The following is a 19,420-nucleotide window of genomic DNA, read 5'->3' on the forward strand; positions in this document are numbered from 1 at the left end:
TTACTATTCTTAGAATATGACAAGTGCAGTCATGTAACTATCACAACATTCAGGATACAGAACAGATTCCTCATCTTCAAAAGTTCCTTTATGCTACTGAATTTTTATCAAATATACCCCACAATCCTAATCTCTGGCAATCACCTATATATTCTCCATCTCTATCATTTTAGTTTTACAAAATTTATATTAGTGAATTCATACAATAAGTAACTTTTCTACTCTGGTTACTTTCATTTATCATAATGCATTTGAGAGACATCTAAGTTACTCTTTTGTCTTATCACTGAGTTCTATTCCATTGCGTGAAGGTAGCAGTTGTTTATCCATTCATTCACTGAAAGACATTTACTTTTAGTTTGGGGCCATTATGAATACAGCTGCTATAAACATGAGCATTTTGTGTACTTATAAATTTTTATTTTTAAAAAATATTTTTTATTTTTTTTTGAGAGAGAAATAGAGACAGCATGAGCTGGGGGGGGGGGGGGCAGAGAGAGAAGGAGACACAGAATCTGAAGCAGCCTCCAGGCTCTGAACCAGCTGTCAGCACAGAGCCTGATGTGGGGCTCGAACCCACAAAACGTGAGATCATCACCTGAGCTGAAGTCAGACGCTTAACCGGCTGAGACACCCAGGCGCCCCATATAAATTTTTATTCTTTGTGGTTAATACATAAGAGTGGGATTGCTGAATCTAATGGTAAGTATGTGCTTGACTTTTTAAGAAACTGTCAAACCGTTTCCCAGAGTGGCTTTATCATTTTGCATCCCCATCAGCAATATATGAGTGATGCAGTCTTGAGCTTTAAAAAAAATTTTAATATAATATTACAAATTAAACTACAATGATTAGTCTTCTTGCATACTTAATCTACATCAGTCATTTTGCATGCATATTAAATAAGGAATTGAACTATTCTGATAAAGAATAAATCAATTGTGATGTTAAAATTACATTCTGTTCGGGGCACCTGGGTGGCTTAGTCGGTTAAGCGTCCGACTTTCGCTTAGGTCATGATCTTACAGTTCATGGGTTCGAGCCCCTCGTCGGGCTCTGTGCTGACTGCCAGCTCAGAGCCTGGAACCTGTTTCGGTCTGTGACTCCCTCTCTCTCTGACCCTCCCCTGCTCACACGCTCTCTCTCTTTCTCCTAGAAATAAATAAAAATATTTAAAAATTACATTCTGTTTATTTTAACATTGCATTGCAAGGGTGCCATGTTGCTCAACTTTAAATGGTACCACTCACATCCTATTCAATAGAATTTTTCCCTACCCATTGCTTTTAGGACTTTAATGAATTCAAACAATAAGCAGAAACATCACGTGGGTGTATTTTTAATTTTACTCAATTATTCATCATAGTATACTATCACAGCAGGTAAAATAATCAAAAACAGCTTCTGAAACCAATTCAGAGCTTTTAAAACATGTTAATACACATTTGCACAGCAACATAAAGTTATTTTTCAAAATGCGTTTACTAAAAATCAGTGGTTTAAGATATTTATATGTTTAATTTGAAGTGTGTAGCATAAAAGGGGATCTTTGGTTAAATAAGTTTGGAATAACATCATTAAACAAATATTTTTTCTACTTCTTGTAATATTCAGAGACTTTAATATTTTATTTTAAAGAGAGAAGTAGCTAATAGATTATTTCCCAAACTTATTTTATTATAGGACCTATCTTAGCAATCTCATAAAAATTTTGAACTTGTAACATAAGGATATTAGAGAGAACCATTAGAGGAAACTCATAATAGGATTTGTTCCAGATGATCAGTTATTATCTGGCTCAATTGAGTGTAGACCATCTGAGAATGGTATTACAAATTGAATGTAAAATATGAAGTACCTGCAGGAATAAGGTGAATTGGTTAGAACATTTATTATAAAGAGGGGGCATTTGTAGATAGCATCAATACATAACAGGTCATAGCCAAGTGTCAAAAACAATTTACAGAATAGTTTGCAGCTTACAGGCTCTGGTTTTAAATGACATTTCTATTGACACTTTTTATTTTCTATAAGGTTTCTGTGGGCTGACAGAAGATAGCTCTTACTTTGAAAGGCCCCCTAAAGTGTCTAAGGTGTTAAAACTATTATGTTCAATTCAAGTGTTAGATTTTTAAAAGTACTACAGAGGGTAACCTTGGGAAGCATTCACTCCACTCTTAAGGTAAAGCCTAAAGCATCTATTGTGGAAGAGTGAAATGAAAGAAACATTTCAGATGTCTCCATGCTTTTTTTTTTTTTTTTTAATTTTTTTTTAATGTTTTATTTATTTCTAGGAGAGAGAGACAGCGTGAGCAGGGGAGGGACAGAGAGAGAGGGAGTCACAGACTGAAACAGGCTCCAGGCTCCAAGCTGGCAGTCAGCACAGAGCCTGACGCGGGGCTCGAACCCACAAACCGCGAGATCATGACCTAAGCGAAAGTCGGAAAGTCGGACGCTTAACCGACTAAGCCACCCAGGCGCCCCAGATGTCTCCATGCTTTTAAACTGTGTATTCCTTTTTAGGTGCTCTGGGCATGAAGTAAGGGAAAATGTGCTTTTATAGGGTTTTGTGGGTTTGTTCCAAATGAAGATTTGATATTTGTGCCTACAGATATTTATCACTTTGTATCATACATTAAACTTAAGACTGCATGTCATTTAATAGTTTCAACTCTTCAGAACTGCTGATTTTATCAATCTTTCTACATACCTATCTATTATCTTTCTTTTATTTCTGGTCTTTTACTATCAACCACAATTTCTGAAATTGAAAAGACAGAAAAACAAGGCCATGTATTGTTATACACTTAACATAAATTTTGTCTCTCTGTCTCTCTTTCTCTCTCACATACACACACACTTTTTATTTAATTAATGCTGCTCTTGGGCAGTCAGATTTACTTTGTAAAGCTTATGGTACATTATAAAATACTCAGTTATGAAACTGAATAATTTTGACATAATGTGTGTAAAAACTCCATCCACTGAAAGTGATATAACACGTATTTGACTATGGAGTTTGAAATTAAATTCATAAATTTTCTTTTGAAAAGTGAGTGAACATCCAGATACAACCTCTGATTTTAGCAATAACCCCACAGGCCAAAACCAGTGTATATTACCCATTTCTCTCTGCAGTGTTCTTACGGTAATATCAAACCCAGTAGCTTGATTATGATCCTTTTATTTTCTCCTTTGATTACTTGAAACTTCAGCTTCTATAAAAACTATTACCAATAGTTTGTAGAGAAAAAGAAAGAGAAAAGTTAGAAGAAGGAATGGGAGGAGAGACAGCATTTCTAGAACAAACAGGTAGTTTCCAGGGGAGAGAGGTGTGGAGAGATGGTATAATAGTTGATTGGGATTAAGAGTGCACTTATTATGATAAGCACTAAGTAATCTATATAATTGGGGAATCATTATATTACACACTTGAAACTAATATAACATTATATGTTAACTATACTGGAATTAAAATTAGAAATTAAATATTTCTTAGGCATTAGAAAAATTAAAAATTACCAAAAAATTAAATACAAATAAATAAAAGTCTGTCATTAATTCTCCACATTTTTGGATTTTCCAGTTATCTTAGTGATTTCCAGTTTAATTTTGTGCGGTATGAGAGCAGACATTATATGTTTTCTATTCTTTTAAATTTGATAAGGTATGTTTTATGACTCAGAATATAGTCTAACCTGGTGAATGTTCCAGATGAGCTTGAGAAGAATGTGTATTCTGGGATTGATGGATGAAGTGAACTATAGATGTCAATTATATCCAGTTAATGAATGACGTTGAATTCAACCATGTTCTTACTGATTTTCTGCCTAATAGATTTGTCCATTTCTCATAGAGAGGTGTTGAAGTTGCCAACTGTAATAATCTATTCATTTATTTCTTTTTGCAATTCTATTATTTTGCATCACTTATTTTGACTCTGTTTTTAGGCACACTTACGTTAAAGACTGTTGTGGCTTATTGAAGAATTCACTCCTTTATTCACTCCTTTTTATTTAAAGTGGTTTCTTGTCGGCAATACATAGTTGGGCCTTGTTTGTTAACTCCCTTTGACAGTTTCTCTTTTTACTCATGTATTTACACCACTGATATTTGAAATGTTTATTCATATGGTTGGACTAATACCTATCATATTTGGTATTTGTTTTTACTTTGTCTCCCTTGTTTTTTTTTTCTATTTATGTTTTTCCCTCATTTTCTGTCTTGTATTGTTTCTAATTGGGCATTTTGTATAATTCCATTTTCTCTTCCATCTTAGAATATTGGTTATACTTCATTTTTAACTTATTTTTAGTGGTTTCAGTAGAGTTCACAATATACATTTAAAGCTAACTCAAGTCTATTTTCAAATAACACTGTAGGTAAGTGATGTAATAGATTGTAGTCAAGTATGCACAAATGACTTGAAAATATAATCCAGGGTCTCTAACCTAACTTGGAGGTAACTAAAACTTTTTAGATGTGATAAGAAAATGAAGCTAAGTTAGGGGCGCCTGGGTGGCTTAGTCGGTTAAGCGTCCGACTTTCCGACTTTCGCTTAGGTCATGATCTCGCGGTTCGTGGGTTCAAGCCCCGCGTCGGGCTCTGTGCTGACTGCCAACTCAGAGCCTGGAGCCTGTTTCAGTCTGTGACTCCCTCTCTCTCTGACCCTCCCCTGCTCACGCTGTGCCTCTCTCCAAGAAATAAATAAAACATTAAAAAAAAAAAGTTTGAAAATGAAGCTAAGTTAAAAATTATTAATACAAAAAAATAAATATATCAACCAGAACTTATTGAGTACCATTGGTATAAGTAGATTTTAAAATGTTTGATAAAGTAGAAGTGATCATATGTAACATTATGTGTATATATATATACAAAACATGGCACATATAACATGATATATATATATATAACAGAATATTACTCAGTGATTAAAAAGAATGAAATGTTGCCATTTGCAATAATGTGAGTAGCACTAAAATGTATTATGCTAAGTGAAATAATTCAGTCAGGGAAAAATAAATATCATATGATTTCACTCATATGTGGAATTTAAGAAATGAAACAGATGAATGTAGGGGAAGGGAAGGAAAAAGAGATAAAAATAGAGAGGGAGGCAAGCCATAAGAGACTCTTAAATACACAGAACAAACTGAGGGTTGCTGGAGAAGTGGTGAGTTGGGGGATGGGCTAAAATGGGTGATGGGCATTAAGGAGGGCACTTGTTGGGATGAGCATGGGGTGTTATATGTAAGTGATGAATCACTAAATTCTACTCATGAAACCATTATTACACTATATGTTAACTAACTTGGATTAAAAAAGAAACTTAAAAAAAAGTTTGAGGGGTGCCTTGGTGGCCCAGTTACTGACTGAGTTATCCAAATCTTGATTTTGGCTAAAGTCTGATCTCATGATCGTGAGGTCAAGCTCTGTGTCAGACTCTGTGCTGAGCATGGGGCCTGCTTAAGATTCTCTCTCTCCCTCTTCCTCTGCCCCTCCCTCACTTGCACTCTCTCTCTCTAAACAACATTTAAAAATACATGTTTGAGAATATGATATATACAGCAAACACAATATTAGCAGTTTTACTTACACTATGCTTAATTAAAGTTTTCAAAATGATTTAATAACTATGCATTGGTGTACTAGGAATGAAGACAGTGTTAAAATGGTGAGATGTAAGTTTACTGAAAAGGACAGAGTTGCAATGCATGAAAACGTAATATGTCATATGTTCCCCAATAAAGGAAATCTTTGCATTTTTAATTTTCAAACCTAGCTTCACAAAATCCTGAGAATTTTTTTTGGAGATATTTCAAGAGATTTCCTGATGAGGGTGGAGCTGAGTATTTGAGTATAATCTACAAGAAGGAATTTGAACTAAAATAAGTAAATTTTATTGTATAATAAGTAAGAGGACTTTGGTAGCTATGAATCAGTAGAGGCAGCAAGGACTCTGGATAAATAATTTAGAAAAGGTTCATGATAGAATACAGCCCACCAATGTGGCAGTAGCCTGGGTTTATTGGGAAAGATGGCCATTGTGAAATTAATCATTCTGAGATTACCTAAGGGATTTTAAGAAAGCTGATATATATTATTAAGATGTTTTTAGTTCTGTACTGTTTTATTTCCCCTTGCCTTTTGCCCCAAACCATTAGCAAAAGTCTATTTCACACAAGACTGTATTGGTGATATCTTGGTAAATAAAGAAGAAATCAAATTCAAACATCTTTGGGAATAAGGTGTTATACAAAAGTCACAAAAAGTTGGGCATCTGTGTGGCTCAGTCAGTTATGATTTCAGCTAAGGTCATAATCTCATGGTTCATGAGTTTGAACACTCCATCTGGCTCCACACTGAATGTGGAGCCTGCTTGAGATTCTCTCTCTCTCCCTCTACCTCTGCCCCTCATACCCACTCATGCTTTTTCTCTCTCTCTCTGTCAAAATAAATAAATAAAAATTACACAAAAAAAGTCACAAAAAGCAATAGAATAAGTCCAATTGAAAAATGAGACCTGAGGGCAAGGATGTAAAATATTAACTAATGAATAAAATTCACATGGCCTGCACCCACATATCTTCAGAAGTTTGGACAAACACTAAAATTCTCATAGGAAATGGAATGGGGTACTAAAATGTACTCAGCTATTAAAACAGTAGGTGCTTATAGAAAGCTGTGGAATAAGGGAAACTTAGATTATAATTCCAACATTTAGTAGGCTTGTCAGATAAGGCATAATTTCAAGAGGGCAGAATACTTGTCTTTTAGCATATTATATGATTTTGAAATTCTAGGCTTTTTAAATATTCAAATGTAATAAAATTATTTCTATATACGGTTTTACTGGCCTGGTGAAGGAAGTTAGGCATTCTCTGATTCTGGGTGGGCTTTGTCATTCAGGTCATCATTTCTTATCATTTCTGCAAAGTTTAGAAAGTTTATAGTAGTTATAGGAAGTTTATAAAGGTTCATATTTACTAATCCTTCATGCATTATAGTCTAAAAAAAATCTTTTTATTTTCATCTAAATTCTGAGTTTTTACAGTAATATATATTTATTAATATTATCTAAATTGTGACCATTGGGAAGACTTGTTGACAGTGGACTTCTTGGAGTGCAGGACTGTGTTTATCTTGGATCCTAGCATCTGGAGCGAGAGAGCAGAGAGAGAGAGGGAGACACAGAATCTTAATCAGGCTCCCGGCTCTGAGCTGTCAGCACAGAGCCCACCAGGGGGCTCGAACCCACCAACTGCAAGATCCTAACCTGAGCCTAAGTCAGTTGCTTAACTGGCTGAGCCACCCAGGTGCCCCTAGGAAGCTATCTTTAAAAATAAAATTTAAAATTGCCCATACAAAATTAAAAAGAGGAATCTGAGAGCCTAGTCCTAAGCTTAAGCTTCATTAGCATATGGGATAACTGCTTCTAATATAAATATTAATTTTTCTTCTTTAGTAAAATTTATATCTTTTTGCTTTACTTGTCATTTATTTCTCATGCATCATAATTTATGTTTGTTTTTAAAATATATTGTTTCTTTTCTCCTATCTGAGGAAAAAACACTAAAGGGTTTTTCTCATACTAAAAGTCATAGAACAGAGACACAAGTTTTATATAAAATGGGTTAATTATATTTTCAGAGAAGTGATACTTTTAATTAAAAAACTAAGGTTCTATGTCCAAATTTAATGTCAACTGTTCAATAGATACCATATACTTTTCTCCATTAGATATCTGTATTTCAAAATGTTTCTCTCTTAAGACCACATGATGGCAATATAACTCCAATAGAGTTACTTTCATTTTTAGGCTCCTACATTCAGGGCAATGCTGAAAAGAGATCTAATTTCCATTCTTTTGGATACCAAAAGCTTACTTGTCAAATAATCTGTCCGTGTTTTGCACTAGGGGTTTTAATTTGTTTTCACTTCACTATAGTTAATAACATATCAGGACATAAAAGTGTATATATATATATACACATATATATGTATTTATATAAAATTACTTTTTTATTTTTTAAATATTGTGCTGTCTTTAGGCAAACTTGCACATGGTAAGCCAGTGGAGTCAAGGACCTTTATTAAGACAAAAGATATTCATTGGAATATGTGACTATGGAAACACAAAGATGGCAAGAATCATTCTTATTTATTCCCCCGTCTCCCAAAACTCCATTTGCAGCCTCCTGTACAATCATTTTGAACAATTAGGAAGAAAAAAAAAGCCACATGATATGATGGGCCAGAAAAACATTAGCCACAAAAAGAAATGTTAAGTTTGAAAGTGATGAGTATTGTGAAGGTAAAGTACAAGGTATTTTGAGATCCTCTGAAAGATCTAGAAAGATTAGTCAGGTGTCAACTGCTTAAAGCAATGCTGATTGTGCTGAAACTGGAAGGATTAGGTACAACTAACCAGCTGAAGTTCAGTGTGGAGGGAGAAAGGAGGAAAAGTAGAACAATAGAACAAAAAATTTCCAAAGTTAGACTAGGCCTACATTGATAAAGGGTTTAGGAAACCATTATCTGGCATGTTTAAAGACCCCTTCAAAATAAAGGACAAGTTACTGCAACTTATCATTCTAGTATTAAGAGAAAAATGTACAATGTAGGCCTCCTTGGATTTTGGAAGAAGCATATTCTAAAACTGGGAACTCTGATAAAGCTAACTTTGAATGTGTCCCAAAGCAAGAAAAGATTCTTAGCAGGTCCAAGTTGTGGTTCGTGCAACATGCCTCTTTGACCATGTGACACAGAAGATTCCATGACACAAAAGGTATCTACGGTAAAGTTACCATTTTGAGCCCTAATATTGAAAATTTGAGTTTGGGGCAGGATCATGCCATCTGCAACAGTGTTTTTAGCATTATGTTAGATCCTAGTAGAAACAGGGCGTCTGACCTTTGGACATCAAATGACTTTGTGGCAGGATTATCATGAGCAGGTACTATCAGATCCCCTAAATCACGCAGGCTCAGCACCATGTCATGGAAGTACTATATCTATGATCAGGTTCAAGAATGTCCAAGAGCACAGGTGAGCTGAAATGAAGATATGACCAAGTCCCTCACGACAATTAGCTCTAGTGCATCATTACATCAATACCTCTCCATTGGCACAATTCATCTATGGCCTCATGGGGGCCTTATGACCAATTGATTGAGGAGAAAAAAAGCTCAAGCTTGGTGCACAAATTGACCTGTCACATTTGATCAAGTAGAAAATTGCACTCTGATGTCACTGCTACTATAGGGACTTTTGGAGTGTACATGAAATACACTCCAAGTAGACTCTGCCCTGTGGATAGAGTTTTGGGCAGTGCTGCTAGTCTTGTCATTTGTGTGCAGGGAGAGGTAACACGAGGTAAGAATTTACATGGATTTATGAGTAGTGGAAATGTCTTAGCTGGTACTTCAGAGTCTTGGGATGAGCAAGAGTGGAAACTCAAGTGTAAGAATATTTGAGGAAGAGGCATGTGTATGCACCTATGGGAAATGGGACAAAGTACAAAGAATTTTAAATCAAATGTGGATGCTGGTCAACAGACATCCAAAGAGGTACTAAATAACCAAATAGATAGGATGACTTGACCTGAATGCCAGTTCTCCTCTAATGTCAGCCATCCCAGCCCAAGTTTGGGCTCATAAATGAAGTAAACACAATAGCAGAAATAGAAGCTATGCCAACAAAATGGGGTCCCTCTCACCCTTACCTCTTCCCACCACTAAAGCTGATCTAGCTACTCCTGCTGCTGAATGTCTGACCCACCAGCCTAATACACCAATGCTGAGGCCCCAGTATACCACAATTCTTCTAGGAAATCTAACAGACACTAAGTGGGAAGTTGATTATAGCATATCCTTCAATTCTAGAAGGAGCATCAATTCATACTGGCTGGAATTGTCTTGTGTTCCAGGTATGGATTTTCCTTTCTTGTCTCCAGTTCTTTAGCCAGAGCTACCATTAAAGACTCACAATATCTAACCTACCATGATGCAATCTAGCATTAACATTCCCTCTGACCAAAGGACTCACTTTTTAGCAAAAGAGGGCATGTTCATGGCAATGTACCATGAACATAGGATCATGGTTATGTCCCATACTAATCATACCCTATGCTGGTTCTTTCACTTACCATACCTACCCATAACCCTCCAGACTCATAGGATAATAGAACAGGTTTCTAAAAGTGTAGCTGAGATGCTAACTTGGAGATGACAATGCTCTGGGGCGGGGGCGGGAGGGGGTACTGCACCATCTTTCAATATTTAGCACCTGCCTTAAGTGAAAGACAATTACGTGGTATTATCTCAAGTAGTAGATCATATCAATTCTGAAAAACAGGAATGAAAGCAGTAATGGCCCTGTCACATTATTCACAATTTTTGCTTGTTATTCCAGCCTTTTAGGCTCTGTAATTCTATGGTTCTGATTTCCAATGGGGGACTGACTCCACCAGGAAACTCATCTCAGACTCTTCGTGTTAGACCAGTGGGCAGAAAAGGAAGGCACTATTCTGAGAGGGCTAATGGAGCTTGATCATCATGAAGCAGTAAGGCAGAGCCAGAGAGAAATATATTTGTAATTCATATTATCCACTTGAGTGTCTCTTAATAGTCTCATGTTCAGTTGTAACTGTAAATGGGCAAGTAGAGCAAATACACCCTTCTAAGGGCATTGTAATCAGAAACTCATAACCTTTAGGGATGAAGTCATTGTAGGAAAGGACAATAATTTTCCCTCATCCTTCTAGTTTCTTGGCTGAGACATATACCTCACCATCCATAATAAAAGATGGATTAACAGGAGGAAAAAAATTACATATGTACTTACCTGCAGAAACCCTACAAAAACAAGATTCAGAAAGCAGCCAGATAATTAAAGCTTAAATACCATCCTGAGCTAAGGAAAGGGATAGGGCTCTAGGGCTTCAGAGAGGAGAAGGCAATTCATGGTAAAGTGAGAAAAAGAAATGTTTGGTAAATGAAGGTTGTCCTGCCATGTAGATAAGTGTCTATGAAAAAGTAGTCTCTAGTAATTGTTCTTCTCTGAGTATTGGCCCCCTTTTAATGTAAATTTCCCTCATAAATGTAGATTTCTCTTACAAATGGGTAACTTCTCTATTTTCTGAGATTCTTATGTATTTCCAGTTTCTTAAAAAACAGCTCCAAATAACCTTTATATCAATGAGGCATATTTGGGGGTGGTATATAGTCTGATACTCTTCATGACCCAGAGCAGCAGAACCACCACTCCAAAGGTGGAGAAATTCTGCAAGTGTAACCAAAAGTATGGAATCATGGCAAATATAAATGATTAACATTAATATATTACAATACATGGTATGTTGAATGAATATGATATGCTTTGTGAGTTTAACTTGTTAACTGTAAAATTTTCATCAATCCCTGTACATGTAGCTGTGACGTGGTGCTTCACAAATTTTCAATTAAAAAAAATTGCCCCTTTAGCATACCACACATAGTTAAAGGAGAGACAGATTTCTTATGTTACCTGGTTCTATGGCTACCATGTAACATGGGTGGTAGAAATAAGAGATGGTCATTATCAGTGATAGCCTCAAAACTGTATGCAGCTCTTGGTGCTATAGTTAGGCTAACTAACCTGTTCTTATAAGTATCCCTAGAAATTATGACCAAGCAGATTCCTGCAGAAACTGTGCCTAGATGGAATGTACTTAACATAAGGACCAAGGAAGTCTAAGTAGTACAAAAGATAGCTTGTGGTGGTTGCTATTGATACCCCACTTAGATACCCTTTATTAGCAGGTGCACCTGTCTTCCAATTGTTTTGACTGTGGGCCAATAATACTTCACAGATTCCTCTTTCCCTAGAGAACTCTTCTCAACTAAAGCCATCACTCATCAAGCCTCCTATCCCCACTTCCCCATGAGGAGGCAGACCTCAACCAATGATTGATTGAAACAGGGTATGAAAGGTTGGCTCCCTTGCCTCAATATGGAACTAACATAGGTGTAATTTTTGCTTGAGACTTTTCCTGTGGAATTTTCCTGGGGAATTTCCCTGTGGAACCAAGCTGAAATAATTGCTGAAGTATTGTGGTTGCTGCAATCACATACTTGTTTGGTTTGTAATCCATACCACTCTCCTGTCTCCATCATTCCTCTTCTTTGAGGAACTATCTTCTAATAAATTACTTAGATCTATCTGTCTCTACTTTAAAGAAACCTAAGACAATTGGTGGGTTTAATGCATTTTGTGTACTGATATAAAAGATATGTTTATTCTTAGTTCTATTTTATTTATGCTTTCTTGCTTCATAGCTTTTTGTTTTTATGTATTTTATTACATAGACCACTTTACTTTGATATATGTGTGTTGCATTTCTGTTACGGTGTATAACCATTGTCTATTTTTACACTTAAGCCTGCATTTTGTTATATAGAATCTCTAAGAAGTATCAGAATATGAGTATTTCCTTTTCCCTGTCTCCTTTTAATTGTTTTCTCCCACAGTCGTTTTGTGAAAGAAAACACAAGGTTTGTGAAAACACACGTTTTCTCATTTGTATACATACATACATTTAAGACATACACATAAATGTGTGTGTACATATTTCTTCTATCTGAACTCTCATTTGAAGTTAGAAAAAAATAGGCTTAGATAAATATTTTCAGAAAATGTTTGCTGTCTTAATTCAAGAACAGAATGATATAAAATATCAATAATTGTATAAACACCACTTTCTCATACAGAGTTACTTTTGTTTCATTATTTGGGGGATTTTGATTACAAATATTAAATTTGTCTTCCACATCAACTCTTTTTCTCTATAACTTTTAATTTTTTGTAAGTTTGTGTTATTTTTCTCACATTTTTTTCATTCTAATCAATGGACTCTTATTGTAGTTAGTATTGTCTCCTTCCCTTTGTGTTTTTGCTAATATTTGCCTTCACTTATGTGATTTTATTATTTTCTACTTCTTTCCTAAGTCCCAACAGAATATATTTCATCTCCTTCTGTTACCAAAACATCTCTTCCCTGAATTCTGTTTTCTTTCCTTGCTTTGAGTTCTTGTTTTACAATAAAAATTTTATTTCTCTCCTACCGAGTTCAGATTTATTTTTGTTTGTCTTTTTGAGGTGGAACCTTAGGTCACTGATTTTAGAACTTTTATCCTTTAACATAAGCATTTAAAGTATTCATTATTTTCTCTAAACACTGCTTTAGCCATATTCCACAAATTTCAATATATTGTATGGTTATTATCAGTGAATTTGAAATATTTTCTCATTTCCATTGTAATTGTTATTCCTCAGGGATTCCTTAGAAGTGCGTTGCATAATTTCCAAGGATGGGGAGCTGTTCCTACATATCTGCTAATCTAATTTAAGTCCATTGTTGTCAGTAAACCTATTCTGTATGGTTTCAATTCTTATTTATTGAAGTAAGAAAGGGCTTTTTATATGGTCCAGAATAGGGACCATCTTGATGAATTTACTATGTGTAACTAAAATCATACTCTGTAGTTGTTGGGTATAACATTCGATAATCATCAACTAGATTGTGGTAAATAGAATAATGGCTCCCAAAGATGTAAACATCCTAATCCTCAGAACCTATAACTCTATTACCATTTGTGGCAAAAGGAAATTGCAGATGTGATTAAGTTAATGGTTTTTAAATGGGAAAATTATCCTGGATTATCTGTCAGGACCTGTTGAATCACAAAGGTCCTAATAAAAGGGAGGTAGCAAGGTCAGGAAAAAATGTAGTCTAGTGACCAAAACAGAGAAGAGTATAAATACGCTAATCTTCTGGCTTTGAAGTGGCCATGAGTTAAGGAATGCAAGGATGCCGAAAAATATAATAGAATGGATTCTCTCTTCGTGCCTGGAGAGAAAGTTCAGTCCTGCCAAGACCTGAATTTTGTTTTAACCTAGTAAAACCTATTTTGGACTTTTGACTGCATGGAACTGTAGGATAAAGATTTCATTGTTTTAAGTCATTGATTTTTGTTTTTAATAATTTGTACAGAAGTAATAGCTAATGTGTAGGCCAAAAAGCTTGTTAGTACTATTCAGATCATCTGTGTTTTCACTGAGTTTTGTCTACTTCTTTTGGTTTCTCAGAGAGGAATGTTAAAATCCCTATGGTTGTGGAATTATCTTTTTGTTCTTTTAACTCTAACAATTTTTATTTTATGTAACTAGAAGCTCTATTATTAGAAGCATATGTATTCATGGTTGGATTTATACTACAAACTCTATGTCTTGGGCCACAAATCACATCTCAACTTGGCTTTTTTTTTATGTATAACTGAGGTCTTTTCCATTCATGCGTTCATTTCTGAGGTTATCCAGAAATTTGTAAGAGTGATCAACAGAATTTGGAACTTGCTTTATTTAGCTCTCTTCTACCCAGGATTCCCATCTCTATTTTCAAGTGGTGGCTGCTCTGAATTGTATCCTTTTTTTCACCATACAACTAGAAACCTCGTATAAAAGTTTTCAATGCCCCATTCACTTGTGCTGCCTTCTGCCTGACCTCAACTAATGCCATTAAAATGGGTACTTAGCCCATATGATTCCTTTTTGCAAAAGCATTCACTCCCCTCTAGAATCTGTTAATGTACCCTAATCATAGGAATGATATCTCATCATGTGTCCAGTTCCCACCCACACTCAAAGGGAGGATTATATTGGGCATATACACTGGAACAGGGAGAATACTGAGGACATCTTGGAATTCTACCCCTGACAATTGCTATGCAAAAAGTAGAGTCAACCCATTGAAAATTTATACAAATCTCACTCCATGATTAAGAACCAGGCACACGTTTCATTTCCTTTCTCCATCATGTTATCAAGTTCTAAGATAATATGACCTTTACTTGCTTATACTCTTAAGAAGAAAAAGTTATGCTGTGATTATGACATTCATTTCCTCATATTTTGGGGATTACGGCATTTTTTCTTTTTAGTTATTTTTTCTACTATTTTTACTTCTTTATCTCTACTGCTTCATCCCTAATCACACATCACTGCCTTTATTTTATTGTGCTTTTCTTTTGCTTTCTTCCTTTGTGAATAATGTCTATATATTACAATACCTATGCCTGTAACTATACGACTGCATACTTAAGGCAGTGTAACTGTTTACTGTTTTTCAAAACTAAATTCAGTTCATTTTATAAAATTGCAAGTATAAAGTTGATTCCATGGATTTATAAGTTTATTTGAAAACAGATTACTGTGATATCTAACTAGAGGTATTTTAAAAGTATTAAAAAACATTTTCCTATAATTATTCTTAAGATCTGAGAAAGCTGCATACAATTTACACTATTCTTCTTAGGAATGTTTTTGAAAAGACATGGTACACTGTAGCTTTCATGTAGCTTTGGGGGTGTTTACAATGCTGTATTATTGCTCAGGGATCAGCTCTGTGGTACCCAAAAACACAGGATACAAATCCTCTTTAAGACGGTTTCCTTGTCAGTTAGAAGTCTTCAAAGGTACTGTTTTAAACTAATTCCATAAGATTAAAAATGTGATATGTTATTAAACTTGAGCCAGTTGATAGGGTTCAGTTTACAGGAATAAGATCACATTTAAAATACTTCATTTATTTTAAAAAGGAGAAAGATTTATTTGATCTGAAGAGANAACCTATAACTCTATTACCATTTGTGGCAAAAGGAAATTGCAGATGTGATTAAGTTAATGGTTTTTAAATGGGAAAATTATCCTGGATTATCTGTCAGGACCTGTTGAATCACAAAGGTCCTAATAAAAGGGAGGTAGCAAGGTCAGGAAAAAATGTAGTCTAGTGACCAAAACAGAGAAGAGTATAAATACGCTAATCTTCTGGCTTTGAAGTGGCCATGAGTTAAGGAATGCAAGGATCCTTTAGAAGCTGAAAAATATAATAGAATGGATTCTCTCTTCGTGCCTGGAGAGAAAGTTCAGTCCTGCCAAGACCTGAATTTTGTTTTAACCTAGTAAAACCTATTTTGGACTTTTGACTGCATGGAACTGTAGGATAAAGATTTCATTGTTTTAAGTCATTGATTTTTGTTTTTAATAATTTGTACAGAAGTAATAGCTAATGTGTAGGCCAAAAAGCTTGTTAGTACTATTCAGATCATCTGTGTTTTCACTGAGTTTTGTCTACTTCTTTTGGTTTCTCAGAGAGGAATGTTAAAATCCCTATGGTTGTGGAATTATCTTTTTGTTCTTTTAACTCTAACAATTTTTATTTTATGTAACTAGAAGCTCTATTATTAGAAGCATATGTATTCATGGTTGGATTTATACTACAAACTCTATGTCTTGGGCCACAAATCACATCTCAACTTGGCTTTTTTTTTATGTATAACTGAGGTCTTTTCCATTCATGCGTTCATTTCTGAGGTTATCCAGAAATTTGTAAGAGTGATCAACAGAATTTGGAACTTGCTTTATTTAGCTCTCTTCTACCCAGGATTCCCATCTCTATTTTCAAGTGGTGGCTGCTCTGAATTGTATCCTTTTTTTCACCATACAACTAGAAACCTCGTATAAAAGTTTTCAATGCCCCATTCACTTGTGCTGCCTTCTGCCTGACCTCAACTAATGCCATTAAAATGGGTACTTAGCCCATATGATTCCTTTTTGCAAAAGCATTCACTCCCCTCTAGAATCTGTTAATGTACCCTAATCATAGGAATGATATCTCATCATGTGTCCAGTTCCCACCCACACTCAAAGGGAGGATTATATTGGGCATATACACTGGAACAGGGAGAATACTGAGGACATCTTGGAATTCTACCCCTGACAATTGCTATGCAAAAAGTAGAGTCAACCCATTGAAAATTTATACAAATCTCACTCCATGATTAAGAACCAGGCACACGTTTCATTTCCTTTCTCCATCATGTTATCAAGTTCTAAGATAATATGACCTTTACTTGCTTATACTCTTAAGAAGAAAAAGTTATGCTGTGATTATGACATTCATTTCCTCATATTTTGGGGATTACGGCATTTTTTCTTTTTAGTTATTTTTTCTACTATTTTTACTTCTTTATCTCTACTGCTTCATCCCTAATCACACATCACTGCCTTTATTTTATTGTGCTTTTCTTTTGCTTTCTTCCTTTGTGAATAATGTCTATATATTACAATACCTATGCCTGTAACTATACGACTGCATACTTAAGGCAGTGTAACTGTTTACTGTTTTTCAAAACTAAATTCAGTTCATTTTATAAAATTGCAAGTATAAAGTTGATTCCATGGATTTATAAGTTTATTTGAAAACAGATTACTGTGATATCTAACTAGAGGTATTTTAAAAGTATTAAAAAACATTTTCCTATAATTATTCTTAAGATCTGAGAAAGCTGCATACAATTTACACTATTCTTCTTAGGAATGTTTTTGAAAAGACATGGTACACTGTAGCTTTCATGTAGCTTTGGGGGTGTTTACAATGCTGTATTATTGCTCAGGGATCAGCTCTGTGGTACCCAAAAACACAGGATACAAATCCTCTTTAAGACGGTTTCCTTGTCAGTTAGAAGTCTTCAAAGGTACTGTTTTAAACTAATTCCATAAGATTAAAAATGTGATATGTTATTAAACTTGAGCCAGTTGATAGGGTTCAGTTTACAGGAATAAGATCACATTTAAAATACTTCATTTATTTTAAAAAGGAGAAAGATTTATTTGATCTGAAGAGAAACCAGAGTATATACTTCATTTATTTTAACATAAAAATGGTTATACTATACCTACTAAGATACTAGATAAGGAAAAACAATCCAAATTAATACAAGACTGAAGATCTTGACTTCCACACCTTTGAACCTTGCTTTTGTCACATGACAAAACTAAAACAATTAGTGAAGAGCTAATGTTCTTTATTCAAGAGAAAACAATCCACATATTAGCTCAATGCTTCACAAGCAGTGGTGCACTCTTCTAGAGGCATGCAGAAAGAAGGCATGTTTGGCAAGGAGTTCAGAGATTTTTTTTTTTTTTTTTTAATAAAACTAAAGGTCCTATTTTCTAGGGTAAGGTAAACTAGCAAAAGCTGAGCCAGGGAATTGTGATTGGTGTGTGTTAGGTTTTCTTGAAGTTTCCTGTAAGTGCAGGCTTACACAAATTTAGGCTTATTTGTGATTGTGGGCTGGTCCACTGTAGTGGGCTGATCTTTGAATTAACTTAATTGTTTTCTTTAGTAGATGTATAAACTTGTGTCATTTTGGTGATACAAATGACTTAATTCTTCAGATGAGAAAATGGAGGCTGTGAACAAACTAGAGGATTACAGAGCCAGATTAAGCAGTTTTAAGGGACCTTTACTCCCAATTCATTCTCTTTTCCACTGTTGCTCAAAATATATCTATACAGGTATATATAACTTTTATAAATTGATTTGCTAAAAACAAGACTGACCATTTAAAACCGTTCTGTTGTAAAATGAATAAGATTTCCTAAGTTATAGATTCAAACTTACCTACTACCAGGATTCTTCACATGTTCTAATTTTGAAAACACTAGCTGCAATGAAAAGTCAGCAAATGTCCTTGTCTTTTTTTTGCCTTCTTCTGCCTGAGCTATAGCCCTCTCTTCTCTCAAAGGTCTTGTCCAAGCACCAGGCCTTTTACCTTCTGACACGGTTAGCGTTTCTTGGAAATTGGTTGATCTATACTCTTTCTGGCAAGGTTCATAGGCAATCGATATTTAATTGAATTTTGAGTTGGAATTACTTAAACCTGAGCTTTTTAATGAAAAAAGGTGAGGTGGGAAAGTACAGAGGCTGGTTCTCCCAGTTACTTTCCTAAGCCATTACTTAAACTCCCAAATAGGCTTTTTGTTTCTTTCTTCTTTCTATCTTTGCCTATTTATCAGGAAAAGAAGCCCTCAAGTAACCTTGAAAAGTCTGTAAAACAGTAGCAAAGTAGCTAAGAAATGCCTGTGTTTGAATAATTTCAAAAAATGATTTAATCTGTACAGAGAAAATTTGTGTTCTTTCTAACACTTTGACACGTATTAAAAAGTATTTATATGAAGTTGAATGATTTTTGTCTGTAGCATTTAATTTAGAGGGTGAGATATCTTGGGTAAAGGAAAGTACACGGACTCAGAATAATTGTTTATGTTCCTGCTTTCCTCCTTACAAGCTCAGTGTGTCTTTGGACAAATTAATTACTCTCCGTTTGCAGTTTTTTCTAAGTGAAAAGGGGTACTCAAGTATAATTACCTAATTTGATTGTATTAAACAAGGGAAGTATATGTAGAAAATGTAGAAGATCTTTTTAAATTATAAATATTTTTATTAACAGAGTTCCCTTTGGGGTTTCATGTTCTAATATTTTTTAACTCACATATTAATGGTTCTATGAATTTAAATAACGTGATTTACTTTCTT

The sequence above is a fragment of the Crocuta crocuta genome, unplaced genomic scaffold (assembly GCF_008692635.1).
Source record: "Crocuta crocuta isolate KB4526 unplaced genomic scaffold, BGI_CrCroc_1.0 scaffold52, whole genome shotgun sequence".
Lineage (NCBI taxonomy): Eukaryota > Metazoa > Chordata > Mammalia > Carnivora > Hyaenidae > Crocuta > Crocuta crocuta.